This window comes from Periplaneta americana, chromosome 3 (assembly GCF_040183065.1).
Source record: "Periplaneta americana isolate PAMFEO1 chromosome 3, P.americana_PAMFEO1_priV1, whole genome shotgun sequence".
Classification (NCBI taxonomy): Eukaryota; Metazoa; Arthropoda; class Insecta; order Blattodea; family Blattidae; genus Periplaneta; species Periplaneta americana.
The window spans coordinates 198,505,280-198,528,614 of record NC_091119.1 but is presented as its reverse complement, the minus strand read 5'-3'; the positions used below and the strand labels follow the sequence as shown (position 1 = coordinate 198,528,614).

The following is a 23,335-nucleotide window of genomic DNA, read 5'->3' as shown; positions in this document are numbered from 1 at the left end:
AAATCCAATTTAATATTATCCTCCTACCTATGTCTCAACCTCCTCAAACTTTGATGTGGTCGTGCCAGAGAATCAGTCCCATTCCGAGGTTTATTTTAGTATATAGTATTTATTTATTTAACCTAATAGAGATAAAGCCGTCAGGCCTTCTCTGCCCCTCTACCAGAGGATTACAACTATAATATGAAGAATAAAATTACAATTAATATTAAATTTACAATTACAATTACAATAAAAATTAAACTACGACAAGATTACCTGATTAATGAAAGCTAGACAATTTATCATAGAAGTTAAGAACAAAGAATATTTTTGTATTTACTGAAGTACAAATTAAACCTAGAATAGCAAAATTCTATAGTGATGAAATTACCGGATATTGAAATATTTTGTGATAGATTAAGAGAACTATTTACAAGAAACCATACTTCTGAACGAGTCTTAATTACTGACCAAGTGCCTAGTAAGTTTGCGTTTGAATTCAATTTTATTTCGACAGTCCCTGATGCTAGCAGGTAGCGAATTCCAGAGTCTTGGCAGGGCTATTGTGAAAGAGGATGAGTATGAGGAGGTGCGATGGGATGGTATTGTTAGTATTGTTTCATGGCGAGAGCGTGTGTTCAGATTGTGGTGGGAAGAAAGGTAAGTGAAGCGAGACGACAGGTACGAAGGAATAGAGGAGTTCAAGATTTCGAAGAGAAGGAGAAGTGAAAGTAAATTTCTATTCTTATCTAGTTTAAGACAACCTTTTGTTTCCAGGGATGGAGTAATATGAGCATATTTACGAACATTGCTTACAAAACGTACACACAAATTATGAGCACGTTGAAGTTTCGTTTTGTTGTCGCTGGAGAGGTCAGTCAGTAAAATGTCAGCATAGTCAAAATAGGGAAATACAAGCGTCTGCACAAGGGACTTTTTTAAGCAAGAGGGAAGATGAACATTTATCCTTTTTAACACATTTATTTATTTATTTATTTATTTATTATTTTGCTAATAATTATTACATAACATATAATATATAACTTACAGAAAAAACTTTAGCTCGCCCCTGAAAGAGTAGAACTCGTGCTCAGGGGCGGATTCCTGAATTGAAATGAATAAGTATACAATACAATTTGTCTTATGTCTACTATGCAATTATAGTATATAAATTTAAATTTACAAATGTTCAACCTTTATAAAATCCATACATAACTTTTTAAATTTAATACTAGAGCTATTAGAATTGACAAGATTAGGATATTTAAATATAAATTTGTTATATATTCTTGGGCCTAAATTAATACTATGATTAAATACTGTAACAGTGTTGCATTTTGGTTCAAACAATCTTAAAGAATTCATACCTTTTGTTTCATAACTATGAGAATACAATTCAAAATTATTTCGATTTTTATGTATGAATTTTATTAATACAATATAATAAATTTGTCTTACGTTAAGTACATTAAAGTCTAAAAACAAATTTGGGATGGAAAATCAATAGGTTTATGGAGACATATTTTAATTATTTTCTTCTGTAATAAATAAAGTGGATTAAAATAGGATTTAAATGAGCTACCCTATCCTATAATTCCATACATAATTACCGATTGAAAAAAAGTTAAATATATTGTACGTAATAAACTTATTGACAAGTAATTCCTCAATAAAACAAAATAATATACTATTTTACGTAATTTATTGCAAAGGTAATTAATGTGTTGGTTCCATTTTAAATGATTATCGAAAATTATGCCTAAATACTTAACTTCAGAGGACTCTTTAATAATCGGACATTTACACTGTATAAGACAACAATCAGAATTATGTAATTTAATACTTAATACAGATGTAGGAGGTTTGTTACATTTTTCAGATAATGAGAATGGAATAATTATGGTTTTATTTTCGTTGATAGAAAGGTAATTTATGTCAACATGGATAATAGAATATACTTTTCTGCAGGTTTCTGTGATTTGCATGTCCCAGTTGAGATTATTATCCATGTGAATGCCAAGATTTTTTACCGAAGAACTGAAAGGGATATTTTGGGGCTTCATAACAAGCTGATGGGTTGTTAGCCCTTCGCCCAACCCCCAAGCTGGAGAACCACCCCTTATCGACTGTCCGAGACTGTTTATTCAATACTAGCCCTACCCGTGCGCTCCGCTGCACCTGTTAGAAATAAATATAAAGTAATTACATAATTAAAATAGGACGTTTGATCCAGGGAACATTCGTGGTTGATAGAAGGATAAATCGTTTAATATGTTACTTAATTTAAATTGAATCTAAATATTTAAAATGCGGTCATTTTGGTCCAGAGAGTAATCATTTGGTGCAATGACAATTCCTTTAACATGTTTCTTAATTTGTTATTACATGCAAACATAGTGTAATGAAGATTGACATATCTTTTAGTTTTAATGTGTATACTTTATATTACTTGCTATATGTTTCAGAAGTTACTGTAATAACATTGTAGAATTATGTCCACCTAGAGAAACTACACTTTCCAATGGTGAAATAATAATTAAACAATTAATTAGCTTCCGATATTACTTCATACAAACACAGAAACATTCCCTGTAGGCTATGTTTAATAGCTTTCGATTGTTGTTGTCCAAGGTTCCTTATAGACGAAGTCATTTGTTTTTATTTCAGTACAGCGCCTTAGATGGCGTTGTTATTATAATTTTAAAACTCATTTATCTAATTAAATATCAGTCCTATCAAAATTTTGTACTGAATAAAACGTATCGGAAATTATTTTTAATGAAACTTTTGTTATGTAACATTTTTCATGAAAATCAATAATAAGCAAGATATTTCGATTTATTTAATTTAGGCCCCCTTATAACCCCCCTTTTAAATAAAGTATTTTGAATGCTATATAGCCTAAAATCTAAGTTACAACGAACTTAATTTATATTCCAATTTTCATATAAATCGGTTCAGCCATTATCGCGTGAAGAGGTAACAAACATCCAGACAGACAGACAGACAGACATACATACAAACAAAAATTTCAAAAAAGCGATTTTCGGTTTCAGTATGGTTAATTATACATGTTAACATCAATTACTTTTGGAAAATCGAATATTACCAGAAAAATTTTGGCTACAGATTTATTATTAATAATATTAATATAGATATTCGCAGCTATCCTTCATATCTGGAGGCCGTATCCTCTATCCGCAACCTGAGGACGCGCCATGCCGTGGTGATAGGGACCCACAACACATGGACTTATTTCCTCTATCCCTAATTTATTTAAAATTAAACAATATTAATACGTAACCTCCGGGAAACTTTACACAATAGATTATTTCCCTTACCTAAGCGAAACACATCCTTTTGTCAGTCCTATTACGTACTGCATAATCAATGTTAAAAGCCAACAAAACACGATGTACACAAGGAAAACAATTTTGTCGTATCAGGTATGACTGTAATACAAATTTTAAAAATCTCTAGCAAACATCTTACCCAATGTCTTGCTCTGCTTCGGTTGATATCACTATCTGTATTTGACTTATATAACAGTTTGCAAAAATCGCCTGTTTACAAAAACTAGGAAGGGGAACCACGTATTTTATCACCACGATAATATAATGCAGCGATGAAAACCTAGAACCCGTAACGGAAAACAGAAATGCCAATGTAAACTATTCTGCAAATAATATTAGGGAAATTTCTGAAGTTAAATATATGTCAAGGCCAAACTGGACTTAAAGGATGTCGTTAACATAAACAGCAAATTTGAAGTTGTCTTTCCTTTACCTGATATCGTGTTTTCCTATGATAGGCCTACGCAGGGTAGGCTACCGATCTACATCACATTAGTGACAATTTTTAAGACTTATACCAAATTTAAGGACACCCCTCCATAAATGGTTTCACTCCTGTCCTTATAGGGTAAAGGTTGGTAATATTGTGATAGTTCACACACACGCACATATAGGCTATACAGACGGTGAACTATAAGTATGGAATATTGTTCATAACTTCTTACTTACTTACTGGTTTTTAAGGAACCCGCAGGTTCATTGCCGCCCTCACATAAGCTCGCCATTGGTCCCTATCCTGAGCAAGATTAATCCAGTCTCTACCATCATATCCTACCTCCCTCAAATCCATTTTAATATTATCTTCCCATCTACGTCTCGGCCTCCCCAAAGGTCTTTTTCCCTCCGGCCTCCTAACTAACACACTATATGCATTTCTGGATTCCCCCATACGTGCTACATGCCCTGCTATATACGTCTGGATTTTATGTTCCTAATTACGTCAGGTGAAGTATACAATGCGTGCAGCTCTGCGTTGTGTAACTTTCTCCATTCTCCTGTAACGTCATCCCTCTTAGCACCAAATATTTTCCTAAGAACCTTATTCTCAGACATCCTTAATCTCTGTTCCTCTCTCAAAGTGAGAGTCCATGTTTCACAACCATACAGAACAACCGGTAATATAACTGTTTTATAAATTCTAACTTTCAGATTTTTTGACAACAGACTAGATGACAAAAGCATCTCAACCGAATAACAGACATTTCCCATATTTATTCTGTGTTTAATTTCCTTCCGAGTGTCATTCATATTTGTTACTTTGCTCCAAGATATTTGAATTTTTCCACCTCTTCGAAGGATAAATCTCCAATTTTTATAGTTCCATTTCGTACAATATTCTAGTCACGAGACATAAACATATACTCAGTCTTTTCGGGATTTACTTTCAACCCTATCGCTTTACTTGCTTCAAGTAGAATCCCCGTGTTTTCCCTAATCGTTTGTGGATTTTCTCCTAACATATTCACGTCATCCGCATAGACAAGTTCATAACTTCTTACATTTTAATTTTACAAAAAAAAAGTTTTATACAAAAACTGTTGGAGATAAACCATACAATATTATGGCAGTGTTCGAAAACAGTAGTTATTCAGACATACAAGGTGTGACAGTAAACTATATTTTTTTAAATGGCACTCTATATTAAAATTTACATATTCCGAGTGTCCATTAAATTTTACTTATGAATGCGCAGAAATTTTACTCATTCACCCGTTTCATATCTGTTAAATATTTATTAAACTTGTATTGCGGACTTCCCAAATTTCAGACAAATAAGTATGTGAAATCATGTAGAGTAGGCCATAAAACTAAACAAAACACTATGACTAACCAAACTTTATCACAGAATATTATTTTAATGTACCGAAGTGCATATGATATTTCCATGCAGATATTCTGCGTCATCATATGATGAAAGAGCAATGGAACGGAGAAAAATTCTCTCCGGCGCCGGGATTTGAACCCGGGTTTTCAGCTCTACGTGCTGATGCTTTACCCACTAAGCCACACCGGATACAACTCCGACGCCGGTTAGAATCGTCTCAGATTAAGCTCCAACTCTTGGGTTCCCTCTAGTGGCCGCCCTCTGCATGTGCACCTCAGCACATGTGTGGACTTCGGTCCTGCGTTCATAGACATCTATGACGTAGTGCAGAGGGCGGCCACTAGAGGGAACCCAAGAGTTGGAGCTTAATCTGAGACGATTCTAACCGGCGTCGGAGTTGTATCCGGTGTGGCTTAGTGGATAAAGCATCAGCACGTAGAGCTGAAAACCCGGGTTCAAATCCCGGCGCCGGAGAGAATTTTTCTCCGTTCCATTACTCTTTCATTTTATCACAGAAGCTCAAAATGAGATGCATGTGGAGGCGGTAACTGTTCCCTTGTTTGTCAAAGTCAGCAGTAGAGTAAGAGTAAAGTTTGTGTGCAGGTAGATTTTACTATACGAAGATCACATGAATTCAATTATCATTCCTTAAAATAAAGTGCTGCTTACATTCCGAAAAACAGGGGCAAGAGATACACCCGGTATAGTAGCGTAGCCAACTGTGTAAAAGTTGTGTAGGTGATACAGTTTGGATCGTTGGGCCGCTTTACGCTGACGAAGTTGCGTCGTCCACGCACAGATGGCTCTATATGATCTTTGATACTGTATTAAGTTAAGAATGAGGAAGCCTCAGGGCATAACAGAATTTCACTAATGCACTACTGCAATCTCCTACATTGGGAAGATTACTAAACATATCAAAATAAACTCCAAAATATTTTTATTAAAAGTGATTAATTTCACCATTGCCTCTGATTGAGGTTGATGTGTCTATCATCAAGCAGTATATCTAATATGACGATATGTGCCAGAGGAATAACAATTGTTTGTATACATCTGAAGTCTGATTAGTGTAATATGCAGCTAGTCAGCGATGTATACTATTGTATTGTATTGTATTGTATTTATTAACATTCCATGGTATTCATACATTGCTTACAGCTAGAATATGGAACAAGTCAAAAAACTTAATACTATTATAAAGTCTTAATTTATAGTCACAGTCTAGATGAAATATATACAGACGAGATTTACAATATAGTCTACTAGTACAACACAAAGTTTTAGTATCAATTTCATGAAGCGTTATTGAATGTCATGAATTCACCTACAGAATAGAAGGCGTGAGAAATAAGGTACTTCTTTAATTTGGCCCTAAATAATCTTATGTTTTGAGTTTCATTTTTTATATCGATAGGGAGGCTATTAAAAATTTTTACTGCCATATAACGCACTCCTTTTTGATAGCACGATAGACTTGCCGATGGAGTATGAAAGTCATGTTTTGATGTGTATTTATGCTATGAACTATTGAATTAGTTACAAGTTTTTACGATTACATACGTGGAAAATTATTAATGAAAAGATATACCGACAAGCCATGGCCATTATTTGTAGTTTTTTGAAAATAGTCCTACACGATTTCCTAGATTTCGCACCTACCACTATTCTAATTACTCTTTTTTGTAATAGAAGTATACTGTTACTATCTGTGGAATTTCCCCAGAATATTATTCCAAAACTCATTACCGAGTGGAAGTATGCAAAGTATATTGTTTTTAAGGTATTGATATTTAGTATCTTTTGCATAAATCTAATAGCAAAACAAGCTGAATTTAGTTTGGGGGTAATTTCTTTAATATGATTTTTCCAATTTAATACATTATCGATTTTTAAGCCAAGAAATTTGGTTGTTGTTGTTTCTAATAGGGATCTGTTGTTAATTATTGCGCTAGAAATTTGCGAGGTTGAATTTGGACAGGATTTAAATTGAATTATGTTAGTTTTGTTACAATTTAATACCAATTTATTGACTGAGAACCAGTCACATATTTTGAAGAGAATTTCCTCTGTTGAAGATTTGAATGTGTTGGAGTTATTGGCTGTAATTACTATACTTGTGTCATCTGCAAATAATATGGGATGACCTACATCTTTTATTGGGGGGGGGCAAGATCATTTATAAACACTAGAAAAAGTAGGGGACCTAATATTGATCCTTGAGGAATTCCATTATTAATAGTTCAATAGTTATATTGATTTCAACTTTCTGTTTCCTATCTATGAGATATGAGTGAAAGCATTGGTGTGCAACACCTTTAATTCCATAATAATCTAATTTATCTAGCAGCATTTTATGATTTATACAGTCAAAGGATTTGGATAAATTACAGAAAATCCCTCCAACTTGTAATTTTTTATTAACTGCCTCCAGAATTTTGTCAGTTAAACTAAATGTTGCATTTTCTGTGCCTTTATTTTTCCTAAATCCAAATTGAGGGGAAGGAACTAGCCACCCTACCACATTATCTCCTGGCCTAGTTGCCTCATAACTGGTGTCTTGTTGGTCACTTGTGAGGTTCAGACCTGTCTTCGGACAGTTGACTAAGCAGTAAACAATTTCACCAAAATTGGACTTCTGAGCAACGTAACGTAACTTTAGGAGGGAAATACAGCTTTGTGTACTGAAAAATGGATGAAATTCAATATTTTATTTTTCTCAGCAATGAATAACTGTGCAATCTTGAAATCTCATATGCCCAACATACACTATTTCTGTAATTATATACTGTTTTCAGAATTAGTAAAATTGTTGCCATTGCGGGTAATTATCAGCACAAAATGGGGCACCCGTAACTTGTGCTTATTAAAACGGCTTCTCCGATAACTCAATAGTTTTTAAGATATTGCAGTGAAATTTTGTGTCAACATTTATTGTGAATAAATGTATTTAGAACCACAGGCTTAACACTTACCGTTCCTTTTACAAAATGTATGTAATATAGTACATGATTCAGTGTAAAAAATATAATTTACATTCAAACACTTTCACCAAGAGTGAAGTGTTTTACAAGAAATCACTCATTCATTAAACACGAGAAATTATTAAACTATTGAGCAATGGATTTGAATGTGTTCTTACAGATTTTATAAATTTGGTTCTGGCATTTTGAATATAATCACTAAATAAAATGCCAGGAAATTCGGGCCACAACATCCCTGAATATCACCGGCTTCATTCATCACCAAAATCATATTCATAACAAATCAATAATACATCTAAACACGCCATCTAGTTCACGACAATAGAACCAGTCTCAACAATAGTACACAGGCCTTCGGATTTCAAAAATATAACTCGCGATATGGCCAGAGATGTTAAAGCGAGTATAAATAAGAGGGGGGAAAAAAAAAATTGAAACATTTTTGTTGATTTTCGAGTTTCGTTATTTTTTTTCCGATTATTATATGCTTATTTAAGTTGTGTTAACTCTCGCTAAGTGGTTTTATATTTTATTTGATAACTTCAAGGTTACAATGATTATTAGGGGACAAAAATTCGCGGCGCCGGGGATCGAACCCGCGTCATTGGTTCTACGTACCAAGTGCTCGAACTACTGAGCTACGCCTAAGTTCAACCCACAGCACCCGATCGAATCTCTCTCCTCTAGTGTTTTTCCCTTTGTGGCCTGACTCCAAGTTCGACATATACTGTATCCATGTTGAATTTTTCGTACACTACTTTTAACACTTCAATATAAATAATTGATTAAATGGCGATCTTACTCGTGTTAATTATGTAAGCATGTGCGGCTTAAAGCTGTTTCGGTGCTACTTGACACCATCCTCAGAGCCTACTAGATCTCGGCGCTATCTCACTTCGCTGCCTGTTGTGTGGGTGCGTTCATGTGATGAAGAGTTGTGTCAAATAGTGTGTGAGTTCTGAAATTGATCTGTGTGTTGAGAATTTGATCAGGGTGTGTTTTAGTGTGTCTGTATATTTCATATTGTTCTAGTGTGTTGAGTTTTTGGTTTTTGGGTTGTATGTGTAGGATTTCCATGTCTGTATTTATGTTATTGTATGTGTGGTTAGCATTAGTTATGTGTTCGGCATATGTAGATGTACGATGAAAGAGTAATGGAACGGAGAAAAATTCTCTCCGGCGCCGGGATTTGAACCCGGGTTTTCAGCTCTACGTGCTGATGCTTTATCCACTAAGCCACACCGGATACAACCCCCGCGTCGGACAGAATCGTCTCAGATTAAGCTCCAACTCTTGGGTTCCCTCTAGTGGCCGCCCTCTGCACTACGTCATAGATGTCTATTATTTGATCAGTCTTAGTATTTATTTTATTATTGTTAATATTTTGTTTTATTATTATTATTATTATTATTATTATTATTATTATTTACTTATTAATTTGTATTACTATCTTTGTATTATCTCCGTTTAGGTTATTATTATTATTATTATTATTATTACTGTTATTTCTATCATCAACATTATTATTGATCTCTGTAAAATTTATGTAGACTACTGGACTGTACCCGAGCACGAGCATATGTTCATTTCGGGTATATATTCATATGTACCATTTCAAATGTATATTGTGAATAAATTTGAATTTGAATTTGAATTGGACTCCAAAATATGAATTACATTAAAACACATTTCTACTGAAGATATTTCAAATATACTCGTATGTGATATTCAGGAAAAACAGGAAAGAGAATCATTTAGAAAGACTGATATTTGTGGAAATTATCAAGGAAACGGCATTTCAATGCACAAAATGCAGCTGCCATTTTGTATTGCTAATTACCGATAACGGTAATAGTTTTAACAAATATGAAAATAGTATATAATTGCAGAACTAGAGTACATTGGGAAATGGTTAATGACAAATATCATGTCATATACAGGGTGATTCACGAGGATTTACCGTCACTTACGAAGCTTATTTCCGAAGACATTCTGAACAAAAAATGTCATATAAACATTTGTCCTAATCTAGTATTTTCAGAGTTACATTAATTTGAAGTTGTTTCTAAAATACCTTTTTTTTTTCTTCTGAAGCTAAAAATGTGTTGTCATTTGTTTTGTACAGACTTTGTTCTTCAATTTTTAACTGAAAATTACTTCATTCTTACGCACTTACCACAAAAATTGTTACAAATCATACGACTTTAGGAACTCGATTCTTTACAGTTTAATTATGCATCCTAATGCACAGTCTTGAAGAATTTACAAGAGTGGAGTGATTTGTAACAATTGTTGTGATAAGTGCGTAAGAAAAATGTAATTTTGTTGTTAAAAATCGAAAAAAAAAATCTGTACGAAGCAGCTATGGAATTCATAACACATTTTTAACTTCAGAATATACTAGCTAATTAAAGAAATTATACTCCTGAATAGTTCATTCTTGATCTGTAATATTCTTTTAGGTACCCTTAAAACTCAAGAATAATGGTATTGTATTGTATTTATTAACATTCCATGGTATTCATACATGCTTACAGCTAGAATATGGAACAAGTCAAAAAACTTAATACTATTATAAAATCTTAATTTATAGTCACAGTCTAGATGAAATATATGTATGTATGTATTTATTTACACTGCAAGTGGGCAAGCACCCGGTGGCAGTGGTATATACAATATTAACAATACACAGTTAAAATGATAAGCAATACACAATAAAATTTACAATACATTATAAAATTTACAATACATATACATATACAGAAGAGATTTACAATATAGTCTACTAGTACAACACATAGTTTTAGTATCAATTTCATGAAGTGTTATTGAATGTCATGAATTCACCTACAGAATAGAAGACGTGAGAAATTAGGTACTTCTTTAATTTGGCCCTAAATAATTTTATGTTTTGAGTTTCATTTTTTATATCCATAGGGAGGCTATTAAAAATTTTTACTGCCATATAACGCACTCCTTTTTGATAGCACGATAGACTTGCCGATGGAGTATGAAAGTCATTTTTTTGACGTGGTATTTTACAAACAATTTCAAATTAGTGTAACTCTGAAAATAATGAGATTAGGACAAATGTTTATGTGACATATTTTGCTCAGAATGCCTTCGGAAATAAGGTCCGTAAAGGACGGTAAATCCTGGAGAATCACCCTGTATATCGTCTCACTTCTCTTTCGTTCTGGTAACGTATAACCTTCGTTTTTTCCTCTCTCAGCTGATGTGAGTCCTTGTAGGTTGTGCAAAAGAGTAAGCAATTATACATACATTCAAATGGTTATAAAAATATGATAAGATAATTAAAAAACACGTTTTCACACTTTCCGGAATGTTAATGGCAACACCCATTTCCATATACCGCGTGTTCGGCAGAATTACTACCAATAAAAATTACACATACAACTTATTCTGTAAATCACTTACGTTACGAGCAGAATAAGATTTATTTACCCATAGATACATATTCATTTAATTCACAGTTTCCTGAGCCAGGGACAGATCTTTCACTGCAAACCCAGCATTCTCCAATCTTTCCTATTTTCCGCCATCCTCTTCGCCTCTGCATATTATCCACATATTTTAATGTTGTCTATCATCAAGACACTTATTTCATCCCATGTTCATCCTCCTCCAGTCTTGACGCTGAATTGCTAGCTATTGATGCTGCTCTTCAATGTGTTACTCAAATTTTTGAAAAATCTATTTGCATACTTACCGACTCCAAAGGGGCTATATTTAATATAATTAAATATGTACCAAACCTATATGCACATAGAATTATTCCACTTCAGAAACAACTAAGTAAACTAAAAGAACTCCAAAAGGAAATAACATTTCAATGGATGCCTAGTCATTGTGGTATACCTGGATACGAGAAAGTCGATAATATTGCAAAACAGGCAACATATTTGCAACCAAGACCTCTTCAAGTGATATCTCTATCCAGTGCGTTTGCTTCAGTAAAGTCTCATTTTACAAACCTATGGATCAACAATTGGCTCTCTTCTGACAAAGGAAAAATTTTACAGTCTGTACAAAAGAAACCAAATGACCTGGAAATGTACAAAAACTTGCCCAGACATGTTCAAACATTTTTAACAAGAGCCAGAACAGGTCACATTGTCACTCAATTGTACCTACACCGATTTCACATTTCTGACAATCCTACTTGTCTGTGGTGTAATAATCATGATGAAGATCTGGAACACATTCTTCTATACTGTCCATCCATAAACCACAAAAGAAGTAAATTAAAATCATCAGTACCAGTTGCAGAAGACACAGCCCTGCAGTATATATTGACTACACCCCAACTCTGGCTACTAGCAACAGGCATCTATAATGAACACCGATCAAAATACCCCTCATTTCTCGTGTAAAACAACAACTGAATAGACTACAGTGGACTATAGTAGACTTTATGTTGTCAGCAAACAGCTGGATACATTAGGAAGATTGATTGATCATCTGACATATCTTTTCCTGCTACCTGAACCAATTAAAAGAAAATGTTGGGTAACTTTCGGCACTGTAGGCTACCCTGGACTCATTTCGCTGGCATTATCAGTTTCATTTCACTCAGATGCGAGATAACCATCATATTTTCTTATTCATATACATACATAAATACATACATACATACATACATTCATTAAGTGTTCTGCCCGTGGACAGGTCTTTTACTGCAAACCCAGTATTCTCCAATCTTTCCTATTTTCTGCTTTCCTCTCAGTCTCCGCATATGATCCACATATTTTAATGTCGTCCATCATCTGATATCTTCTTCTGTCCCGAATTCTTCTCCTGTTCACCATTCCTTCCAGTGCATCCTTCAGTAGGCAGTTTCTTCTCAGCCAGTGATCCGACCAATTCCTTTTTCTCTTTCTGATTAGTTTCAACATCATTCTTTTTTCACCCACTGTTTCCAACACAGCTTTATTTCTTATTCTGTCTGTCCACTTCACACGCTCCATTCTTCTCCATATCCACATTTCAAATGCTTCTATTTGTTTCTCTTCATTTCGTCGTAATGCCTATGTTTCTGAACCGTACAATGCTACATTCCATACAAAGCACTTCACTAGTCTCTTCCTTAGTTCTTTTTCCAGAGGTCCGTAGAAGATGCTCATTTTTCTATTAAAAGCTACCTTTGCCATTGCTATCCTCCTTTTTTGTCTTCCTGGCAGCAGCTCATGTTACTGCTCATGGTACACCCCAAGTATGTATTCTCTTACTTACTTACTTACTTACTTACTTACTGGCTTTTAAGGAACCCGGAGGTTCATTGCCGGCCTCACATAAGCCCGCCATCGGTCCCTATCCTGAGCAAGATCAATCCAGTCTCTATCATCATATCCCACCTCCCTCAAATCCATTTTAATATTAACTTGAATTCCTTTATGCCTTATATAACTCTCTAATGTTTTTATTTTTACTATTTGTTTCTACCTCACTCAGTTTTTCCTCCAAGTAATCTCTCTTTTTATTCCTAAGTGTACGATTTGCTTCCCGTGTTATATTGAAATAATTATCTCTATTCGCCTCAACTGGATCCTGTAAGAATTTCAATTTTGTCTGTTTCCTTCTTTCTACAACCAGGCAACAATCTTCATCAAACCACGGTTTCTTTTTCTTAGTTTCATAATAACCTATGCTCTGCTCAGCTGCAATTTTGATATTATCTCGGATATTTTCCCACACGGTATTAACATCTAACTCTTCCTAGTATGTATGCTCTACTGCCTTATTTAGAATTCGCAAGTTTACCTTCTTTATTTTTCTTCCTATGTCCATGGTCTTCGTCTTGTTGGCATTTATCTTCATCCCATACTGTCACAGCTGTCATTTACCTCCAGTAGCATATCCCTTAGTATCATCTCCTCTTCTGCTAACAACGCCATATCATCAGCAAATGTTATAAAGGTTATTCTTCTTCCCCTGAAAACAGTTCTTTACCAAATCCTCCAAGTAGATGTTGAACACGGGCATGTTTGTGGTACTACTCTCCCTATTTCACTTCCTTCAGACTTTTCGTTGATATTTTAGGATGTATGTTGAACTCAACTAATCTAGATTGTGCATTGTTATTTGTAATTTAGAACCAATGACCTAGTAACTTAATTCGTTTATTCTACGACGCTTTATCAACTGAGGCGGTTAGAAGCAAAGAGGTGTGACATTAAAAAAAATGATTTTAAGTGCATCCAGCCATGTATTGTGGGTACCTATCACCACGGCATGGCGCGTCCTCAGGTTGCGGATAGAGGAGACGGCCTCCAGATATGGAGGGTAGCTGCGAATATATTGAATAAGCAGTCGTGGACAGCCGATAAGGGGTGGTCCTCCAGCTTGGGGGTTGGGCGAAGGGCTAACAACCCATCACCGTAAAAAACATCTTGTTACGAAACCTAACAGTAAGCCTCTGGGCAGGACATGTAGCACGTATGGGCGAATCCAGAAATGCATATAGAGTGTTAGTTGGGAGGCCGGAGGGAAAAATACCTTTGGGGAGGCCGAGACGTAGGTGGAAAGATAATATTAAAATGGATTTGAGGGAGGTGGGATATGATGGTAGAGACTGGATTAATCTTGCTCAGGATAGAGACCAATGGCGGGCTTATGTGAGGGCGGCAATGAACCTCCGGGTTCCTTAAAAGCCAGTAAGTAAGTAGGTAAGTAAGTAAGTAAGTATGTAAGTATGTAAGTGCATCCAGAGTAAAGTAAAGCATTTAAAATTTCAGGGGTAAAGGGATATATCTTTTAACCACATCGCACATTAAGATTTAAAATTAAAATTTCATGGAATTTACGAAATCTTAGTAACTCTTTTAATCACATTTTATGCAAAATAACTAAGTGCACTTACACCCCTATGTGACGTTTTGTTAAGTGACCTAAGTTCTGAACTGTCAGTCAAGTTACAGCGAGCTCAGAATATGTGCGTCAGATACGTGTGCAACATCCGACGATATGATCACATATCACAGTCCTTCGCAAGTCTTTCGTGGCTCCGACTTAAAGAACGCAGAACTTTACACTCTTTGTCTTTACTCTATCGAATTCTGCACACCCCAAACACCAAATTACCTTTCGCCTCGTTTCTCCTATCTATACTCTAACCACGACGTAAATACCAGATCACTTATCTGTGGCACGCTAAGTATACCTCTTCATAGAACATCTTGTTATTCATCATCTTTTACAGTATCCACCAATGGAATTCCTTGTCACAAAGTATTAGGGGCTGCAAGACAATAAACACCTTTAAAAACAGCTTAAAAGATAACCTTATTAGCATTTCACTCCAATCTTACTGATTTAAACTATCACTGACTATATTGTTACTTCTTTCTTTAGACATCATCCTGATATTGCTGTATTTTCAAAATTGTCTCATAATAATCTCTTTCTATTACCTAATATTATTTGAAATATATTAACATTCTATGTATTTTAGCTTAATTCTGCTACACAGTTTATTTCAGTGTTTAATTAATAGTTCATAGTATTTTGTTGTTTAATTTGTAAATAACTCTTGTATACATGTAACTCTCATCTCAATCAAATTGTTGAATTCTTTGTAAGTTCATGCATATGTATATACACTTTTTGCTGGTTGAGTGGAAGAGAAGGCCTTACGGCCTTAACTCTGCCAGCTAAAATAAATCATTATTATTATTATTATTATTATTATTATTATTATTATTATTATTATGCTTCTGACCGCCTCACTGTGGTGGTTATGCACCCTCTGAGGGAAACGAAGGTGATAATGGCAGCAAATGAGTCCAGGGTCCAGCGCTGAAAGTTACCCAGCATTTTCTTTTAATGGGTTGAGAGAAAACCCCGGAAAAAAATCAACCAGACGACTTGTCCCAACCAGGAGTTGAATCCGGACCCACTCGTTTCACGGTCAGACATGCTAACTGTTACTCCACAGCTGTGGATAGTAGCCTTTTTACTTCATGAAGGGGAGAGGATGGTATTTCTTGGTGAAAAATGAGTAAATTAAAAAAAAAAGTTCTTTAAATACTCTGTGATATGTGTGGAATGCATAGCATAACATTTTGTGGGTATTTGTGCCCTTATCGGATGTTGAGTCGCCAGTTTTAAACTTCCTGCGTTATGGATTTTTAAATCACTCGCCCACTTTTATTGTTGTTTCCGGTAAATTAAATTTAAAAAAAAAATTTTTTTCTTTAAAATCCCTTTAATATGTGTGGAATGCATTGCATAACATTTTGTGGGTATTGGTGCCCTTATCGGATATTAAGTCGCCATATTTAAACTTCCTGCGCTATGGATTTTTAAATCACTCGCCTGCTTTTATTGGTTTCCAGTAACTTCATTTTTTTTGCTACATTACCAGACAAAATGGATATAATTTCTGAACTATTAAAGATACATGCATGAAATTTAGAACACATTCTTTAGATTATTAGGAAACGTTTCTCTGTAACATAATTTTGTTAATTGATTTCATTTTAAAAATACGTCCGTCTGTTTGCAAGAAAGGAAATCAGAATATTGTTATTAAATTTTAATTGTTTATTTTACAAACGTAGGGAATAATATCAAAATTCTGTTGCAGACAATTTGTAGAACATGATTTTGTAAATATATTGCAAAATCCTGTTTGAATCTATCTTTAAAAACGGTTTAGATATATCGGTTTTAGTACAATCCTGCATTGGATATATATTTTTTTTTTCAAATTTGGACCCCAAATAATTTTTTTTCAAAATATTTTTATTTGGTTGAGTTGCAACAGCTATGAGCTCTCTACATACAAACAATTAATATTTTACACCAAATAGGAAAAAAGTTAAAAAAAAATACCATCCTCTTCCCTGAATTAGGGTATGTTGGTGAAATAAACATTTTGAATATGTAGAAAGGAGAGAACCAAGGGAGAAATCTTATCCTTATTAGTATCCTTTGTCAACACCAGGGGTCGAAGGCGAATACCTCTAGCTCAGAGCTTCCAAGGGTAGTACGATGAAGCACGGACCCTGAATTTGGCACCAAGGTCTCAACACCTGTCAGGACAAATCTGCTGAGGTAAAGATTTTCGTCAACGGTTCTTACAAGGCCTTCACTTGTGAGGGAGTTGCTCAGCTCCTTTCTCTGCTGATTGTCACCCGTGACCTTTCAAGTAATTACTGTAACAAATCACCTCTGACGTAAAATAACGTGTCTTAATCAAAGAGGAAGAAAGATACATGGATTTGCAATGACTGAGTACAATTCGCTGGACAAAGACGTAGATAGGCTAACTTAGTACAAAATAACTTCGGGCCATATTCATAGACATTCTTAGCGCGGGCTTCCGGTGGATGATCAGCGTTTTTCGTATTCATAAACCAGTGTTAGCGATATGATATGATATGAATCCTGTACAAGTAACCAGTCGATAGCCGGGGCTAGTTTAGCACGCTCGTAGCGCGGGCTAGCGAAATGTCTATATATAGCACCCTTCAAGGTTATAATGATTATTAGAGGACAAAAATTCGCTCCGGCGCCGGGGATCGAACCCGGATCCTTGGTTCTACGTACCAAGTCTTTTTACAGTCTGTTGTTTTCACTACAGTTACGTTAATTTTACAAATTCCTGTGGTGTGGAAGAGAAGGCCTGATGACCTTAAAACCACTATTCTATCTTTCATTTCTCAAAAGATAACATTGTGAACAGTTCAGGATTTTCCTCCTTCAAATTACATTGTCTGTCTGAAACAACAGCACCATACTGTGATAAAACTTGTCACTGTCGACGTTGTTTGTTGATGTCCACAGTACTTGCAAACAACATTCTGAAAATGCTTTAATCTCGGGTCTTAAAGCATTAAACACTGTCACTATGTCACATTTTTCATTTTTCACCTGCTGTTCAAATAAGCTTCTTTACAGCTGGATTAAAACACAGTAGGAATTATGGGCCAAGACTATACAATTCAGTATTGAAAAATAATCCAGACCTAAGCAATTTACACATTCTTAAGTTTAAAAATAAAGTGAAAATGTTTGTATGATATTTGAAAAATTTTATTATAATTTTTTTAAGTGTTACTAACATTATATGGTACTAATTTTTATTGTATTTATCTGATGCATGTACCCTATAAGACAAAACATTGTAATAAATATAAATAGATCATTTTCTTAATTAATAACAGTGTATATCTCCAATAAATGATTCCTTAGCATCGCCACAGATACACTTGATTGTACTTGTCACTATATCTTGTCACTAGAAAGTTTTTGAAATTTATATTTTCCCCGCCATTCATAAATATTTTGATATGATACCTCTTGCACAAAAGGAGAGATCTATAACTGAAACTCGATTAATATATTTCAGCATTATTTGTATTTATCCTGGTAATAATGAACAGTTTGACTCGTAGACATTTTGTTTTTTCAGCATTAACTTCCCATGATTGTACGAGAAGATTCGAGGAGAACGGCAGTTACGTAGACTTTCAGCTCCCCTCTACTACCATTAATGCACAACACAATGTCAATACGGCGGTTGCTGTCGTCTGCGATACAACGAACTTTTCTGTTGATTTTCGAGTTTGGTATTTTTTTCCTGGTTATTATATGCTTATTTAAGTTCTGTTAACTCTCGCTAGTGGTTTTGTATTTTATTTTATCCGTCTTAGTATTTATTTTATTTTATCACTATTATTATTATTATCATTATTATTATTATCATTATTATTATTACTATTATTTATATCATCAGCATTATTATTTGAACCCTGTAAAATTTATGTAGACTACTGGACTGTACCCGAGCACGAGCATATGCTCATTTCGGGTATCTATTCATATGTATTCAATTTAAATGTAAATTGTAAATATATTTGAAATTCGAATTTCTTCTTCTGGTATACTCGAAAATCCTGAAAACATGCCAATTTTTGATTCGTCAACATTGTTCAATAGACCTACATTCTTCGGGTAGAATCTCTTCGCTATAGTCTCAAAGTTCTTTCAGCCAGGGTGCTTTTTCTTCAAAATTGACGTTTATTCTTAGCTGACCGGGCAGCTTTTCAAAACACATCTCTGCATGTAGCTTCATCCAATGGACTTAAAAAGTACTTTTAATTTTTGTGTGTATATATAATGAGCTTTTCGCTTGCAAAATAGCATTTCACTGACTATTACACTTTTACTACGTCATACTACTTTTGACCAATAAAACGGTACGAAAGGACATCTTTCAACCAATCATGGCTGCTTATCTTACAATTTTATCGCGTCCCTATAATTTGTTTAATTTTATCGTTTCCCCAGCATTTGTTTATTTTTATCACTACCCTAGCATTTGTTTCTTTGTTTGCCAACATTTCAAACTACACTGGTCTGGACGTGGGAAAAAAAAAAAAAATTGCAAATCACTCCAATCGATGCTCAGCACTTTCAAATATGACTCGCATTGGCATTCAAGGACAAGAATTAATAAAGATCACTGGTAATAGCTGTGCATCTTCCCTGAAACCCTATTTACAAATAAATGAAGAGCACCATTCGGAAATCCTGAATAAGTTGAATAATAGGCCTACACCATGGTCCACACCTGTGGAGTAACGGTCAGCACGTCTGGGCGCGAAACCGGGTGGCCCGGGTTCGAATCCCGGTCGGGGCAAGTTACCTGGTTGAAGTTTTTTCCAGCGTTTTTCCTCAACCCACTAGGAGCAAATGCTGGGTAACTTTCGGTGGTGGAGACCCCGGACTCATTTCACCGGCATTATCACCTTCATTTCATTCAGACGCTAAATAACCTTAGATGTTGATACAGCGTCGTAAAATAATCCAATTAAAAAAAATAATACACCATGTATATCAACGAATTCACTTTTTTTAAGCACACGTCCAATATAACACCACCGACCACTAAAACATTCAAATTTGAAAATTGTACTTTCAATAATTATTCCTTTTAAAATTATTCATGTTTATTTTTTATGTCATAATCGTTAATTAAAACTTTTCTTGTTTATTTCATCATCTCTAATTAAAACTTTTCTAACACTTGTTTATATTATTTAGGTTATGTTATAGCTTCTGCTATATGATATTATGGATAGTCACGTATCAGAGATTGTTTAATACTAAGATTTATTGAAACTCATCTGTCAAGTGACGTTGATTACTGGGATCCGGATAATTGAAGTGGAATGCAAATATTTTAATAAAAATGAAACTGAATCAACAAAGCCTTCTTGACTAGTAACTGTCTACAGAATTCAATGAAGATTCCATAGTTGGCACAACTGGTAACAAGAAAACAGCTAATCATAAAACACTACTGCCATCTAGCGTAATGTTGAGATGGTACAATAATACATTTGAAGACGGTTGTATTTTCGTAAGTCAATTAATATTTTATTGTAGTGGAGTACTTTGTTACTTCTAATCTTTATATACCTTCTTCTAATCGTGTAATAGTCAATTAATTCCCACTCGAGTTTTGATTTTCTCTAGATAAATCAAAACCTCTAGTGAGATTACTGTTGATAAATCGCTATTAAATAACATTTTTCTCGAGATTTCGCAATTTGATAGGAAATTCGCATTTTTTCGCACTTTAAATTCTGCTAGAAAATCATGATAAATCACCTTATAGATGAAAAAAAAAATACGGTACTTTCTATCCCACTATTAAAAAGTTCGCGAATTTCATAAATGCTAAATTTTCAGGTCCCTATACATGATTATCTTCTGAGACATTTTTTATTTTTACGTTCAACGGTGTTTATGTTTGTCACTACAACATAAAATTAATGTATGTTAATTATGCGTTTCTTGTTTTGTCTTGTAAATAATTTCGCTATCTCCCTTGGCTCTTCACGCGACCCCCAGTTTTGGAACCACTGCTCGAGTCCCTTCGATGATGCTGTAGAGCAGCGTTTCTCAAACGTTTTTGAAGTGGGGACCACTTTTTTAAGTCAGAACAGTTCCGCGGACCACCTTACTCTTCTTCCCTTCGAAAGCAAAATTTATCATTTTTGCAGCATATTTTAATACCAGTATACTTATATTTTAAAATAGAATTAATTAAAATCAATTAAATTAAATTAATTTTATATTAGTATTAACTAATTAATTTAATGTTAATGGAAGAAAATTCATTTTTTGTTTCTTTAATAATTCAAGGCTATTAGAGTTTGGATAAACATTTTAACTTATTAAATAAAAAAAATAAACGTTGTTACACTTTATGAGATGGATGAGCCTGCCGATTCTTGCACAGTTGTTCTATATTTGGACGTATACTGGTAAGCTTAAGTCGGAGATCGTCACATACATCGAGTCGATTTCGGTAGCCTACTTTGTTTTTATTAGAGTTAGTGATGAAAACCCTTTCTCACACAGATATGTAGAAGCAAACTGAATTATAATCATACCTTTCGCTTGGAATTTCATTTTAATTTCTGTCTCATTCGAGAGTTCAATTAACTGTTTTCTTTCACTCAATGAAAGTTTGTTAGTTTCAATATGGCAATGAAAGTGATCACGAACCCATGAAAATTCGTCATATTTGCTTGAAAAATAAGTTTCAAATTGTGACCTCAGAGTTGTATTATTGGTGTACGACGTACAGTACGTGACCATTTCAATCTGCAGACTGAGTGTCGGCAAAACTATTAAGGGAAGACTCCACTGAAAATCATGAAAATTTTTCCAAATTTTTTTTAGCTATTTCACTTATTCATAATTTATATTTTATACCCCAAATAGATTCAGCTCGTATGTTTACACTTTTTAAATTAAGGCTGGAAGGGGGCGTGGAATTTAAAGAGCTGTCAAAATTGTTTTTCATCGAAGAATTCTTTTTTAAAATTTCTGATTACAAATCTAGTACCTTTTTGTTAGCTCCCTGAAGTTACTAGATGAATGTAGCGGAGGAGAATATTAATTTATATAAATATTCATTTTATTTTCAAATCTATTTTTCTGTTTTCATTTTTGTTGATTCAACACCAACTTTCTTATGCCAAATACTAATCAATCTGGATGAAATTTTTATTGCAAGTATTTATGAGGTAGCTGCATGTTTCTATGCATTTATTTTGTGAGAAATGCTGCTAGTTTATTTTATTAATATTTTTCTTAATGCTGCTAGTTTATTTTATTAATATTTTTCTTAATGCTGCTAGTTTATTTTATTAATATTTTTATTATGAAAAATATTAATAAAATAAACTATCAGCATTTTCACAAAATAAATGCATAGAAAGAAACATACAGCTACCTCATAAATACTTGTAATAAAAATTTAATCCAGATTGATTAATATTTGGCTTAAGAAAGTTGGTATTGAATCAACAAAAATGAACACAGAAAAATAGATTTGAAAATAAAATGAATATTTATGTAAATTAATATTCTCCTCCGCTACATTCATCTATTAACTTCAGGGAGCCAACAAAAAGTTACTAGATTTGTAATCAGAAATTTTAAAAAAGAATTCTTCGATGAAAAACAATTTTGACAGCTCTTTAAATTCCACGCCCCCTTCCATCCTTAATTTAAAAAGTGTAAACATACGAGTATTTGTAAACAGAATTGAACTGAATCCATTTGGGGTATGAAAATATAAATTCTGAATAAGTGAAATAGCTAAAAAAATTTGGAAAAATTTTCATGATTTTCAGTGGAATCTTCCGTTAAGAAAGTCATAAATACATGAAAAGGTTCGGTCCTCTGTTATGAATTCGGGTGGTTCCTGGCTGGATTATAGGCGCGGCGCCAGATGTGCAGGGAAACGCCACGTTCATAGTGCTTTAAATCCCTTCTTTTGTTGTTGAGAGTAGATTGGGAAGTCAGTAGACTCATACGGTGATACATTTTATAAAACATCAGTACTGGCAGAAAAACTAAAAGACGATTGCCATGTGTCACTTCCAAACTCTGAGATTTTCAGCTATAGAGTGATACGCAATTCGTTTGAATTTTAGTTTTCTTCTGCCTTTTTTGAAGGCCCACAAGGGCAGACCACAGGTGGTCCGCGGACCATAGTTTGAGAAACGCTGCTATAACGAAATTCAGTCACTTGAAGTCATAATAATTCTCGGACAGTAGGTACACCCACAACAAAACTCGATACACTATCAACATGTTCTTCAACGTAATGTCCCGGAATCAGTTGTCAAGGAATACAGGGCAAG

At 34.2% G+C, this 23,335-nt stretch overlaps 1 protein-coding gene across 1 annotated transcript in view; it reads right to left on the bottom strand.

Annotated features, from left to right (window-relative positions):
* Roc2 (Regulator of cullins 2) overlaps positions 1–23,335 on the bottom strand; it is a 298,758-nt gene that overhangs the window by 16,891 nt on the left and 258,532 nt on the right. The gene's annotated exons all lie outside the window — the stretch shown is intronic.